This window comes from Mustela nigripes, chromosome 4, assembly GCF_022355385.1.
Source record: "Mustela nigripes isolate SB6536 chromosome 4, MUSNIG.SB6536, whole genome shotgun sequence".
NCBI classification, from domain to species: domain Eukaryota; kingdom Metazoa; phylum Chordata; class Mammalia; order Carnivora; family Mustelidae; genus Mustela; species Mustela nigripes.
The window spans coordinates 36701635-36704038 of NC_081560.1; the positions used below are offsets into that span (position 1 = coordinate 36701635).

General features: G+C 40.9%; 1 long non-coding RNA gene across 1 annotated transcript in view; it reads right to left on the minus strand.

Annotated features, from left to right (window-relative positions):
- Positions 1 to 314: 314 nt before the first annotated feature.
- LOC132015784 (uncharacterized) overlaps positions 315 to 2404 on the minus strand; it is a 41334-nt gene continuing 39244 nt past the window's right edge. Inside the window, exons 3-4 of the long non-coding RNA XR_009403767.1 lie at positions 478 to 654; positions 315 to 387 (exon numbers count right to left, since the gene is read on the minus strand). This is a non-coding gene — a long non-coding RNA (uncharacterized LOC132015784). The remainder of the gene's footprint in view (positions 388 to 477; positions 655 to 2404) is intronic.

Consider the following 2404-nt stretch of genomic DNA (forward strand, 5'->3'; position numbering starts at 1 on the left):
GGTAACACTGCCCTGTCTTTCAGCCTTCAGCTCCTCCCACAGCTCATTACACCCTCTCCCCCCACCCCTCATTCAGCTGATGGTCTTGTTTTCTACCTCATTCAGAAAACAAACCAAAACGGAACAAAAAATCAAAAGACAACTTCTGGAGTTTTTCCTTAGGATAAAAACGCCAGCCACACAAATTCCAATTTTTCAAAAACTCTCCCTCTGGGGGGGAAAAAAAGAAGAAGAACATAAAAAAACCAACAATAGTAGAAATCCAAGGGCAGCAGTCACTCCATAGCCTACCTCAGAAGCCCAGACTTGTGAGAATTACATGGAAGAGGAGAAAGAGCAGCGGGGTCTTGGTGATAGTAGACTTTAAGTAACACCAGGCTGGGTTCACTGACAGCAAAGACAGGCAGAATACTGGTGTAAGGCAATGAGCTGGTTAAGTCTCCTCCACTGGGCCCCCAGGGGAAGGGCGGACCTTACCCAAATGTGTGTGCTCCCTCCTGAGTGCCACAGGTGGACTGGAGGATGCCTGGGAATGTCAGGTTCACAGCAAGAACGAAGGCCCCCTCATCATTCCTATTAAAGTCTGGAGGATGTATAAGGGCTTAGTTGCCATGGCTGAAGCTTCTTTTGAATCCAGTGGATGGGGCTGAAGGCCTAGAAGATTGATAGTCATACTGAGAAAACAAGATAAACACCAAGCAATTGATAAGCAAGACAGAATGATAGAGCTTATTTATATTTACACACTGATGTATCTACTAAATTAGGCGTAGAGACAATTCAGAAATAGAATAGTGTATAATAAGGTACTGATCATAGGATGCCAGGGATAAATACAAAAATGCTTGAGAACAGAGAGATCTCACAGCTAGAGCCATCAGGTCATGGATTATCTTGAGAAACAGCAGCAGTCTAAAGCTAGATTTTTATCTCCAACATAAAGATTGTTAAGGAGGCTCCTGCCACATAGATCTAAACATGAGCAGGACAGAGGATATACATTGGTGACCATAGATTATCTAATTGACATGATTTTTAGGAAGGTCTCAGTTTAGCCAGCAGAGGGCAAAAGAACACAGAAACCATTTCAAGATTTATGATCCTTGGAATATTCAGAATAGGATTGTATAGGTGTCTTTGCAAAAATAAACAACAAAAACATGACAGGGGTGGGTCTTTTGAAAGATCATATTTAAAAACAGCATGTCTAAGGCAGTGACTAATTACTGTTGACATTGCAACAAAGTCTTGCTTTTTGTAAAAAGTCAGAATTTATTTAAATGATGCATTTCCTTATAGATCCTTAAACACTGACAAAAATAGGGGAATATGTTTAAATAATTTAACCTTAATTTTAAGAAATACTTTTAGTTGAAAATCCCACAGAAATAAAGTCTCTGAAACTTTAATAAACATGCATAGTAGTGATTAATTTTACAAATCTCAGAAATGTATTTCTTTAAAGAATGTGATGCAACTGTAAATATAGAATACAGTGACGTGTATGTGTGTGTGTGTGTGTGTGTGTTTTAAGATTTTATTTATTTATGTCACAGAGAAAGGGAACACAAGCTGGGGGAATGGGAGAGGGAGAAGCAGGCTTCCTGCTGAGCAGGGAGCCCAAAATCGACATAGGGCTCCATCCCAGGACTCTGGGGATCATGACCTGAGCTGAAGGGAGATTCCCAACGACTGAGCTACCTGGGCACCCCTGCAGTGACATTTGTTAAATGAGGTAATGAGTGTCAAAATGTTAAATGGATTGTTTATTAAAGACAATTATGCATTTAGCCTATGTGGTCAGTAAGAATGGAGGTAGGAAGAGGGGGAGAAGGAACTGCCCCTTCCAACAGAAAGAGGGCAAAAGCAGACTTAGACCTCAACAAAATCCTGAGGCCAGTGGCCTTATATCTGTTCCCTCCAATCTCCATCCACTCCTTTCCTGCTGCTCACCCGGACAATTGCAAAAAGTATATTTACTATTCAAATGAAGTTTCAAGCCCACATATTCCAGACCCAGATAGAGAAACTGCAAAAGATTTTCCCCAGCATATTGTTAAATCACTTACTTTGGGGGTGGTAACCAAGTATCAAATTCACTGAGCAGGAAGTGTGAGAATCAAGATTCTAGCTCTAAGGTGAACATTATCTGGGTAAACCACTGAACCTCTTCAATCCTCAGTATTTTTCATCTACAAAATAAAGGTGTGAGGCTAGATGATCTCAGATGATCTCAGAGATCCCTACCAATCCACAGATCCTAAGTTTGTCCCCATCTTATACTTCTCCATCTTACCTGATATGTGAGCTGGTAAAACTATAGGATGCTAGTCTCTGCTCAAGAAAATATGCAAATTAGGGGGAGGAGTCAAGATGGCGGAGAAGTAGCAAGCTGAGACTGCTT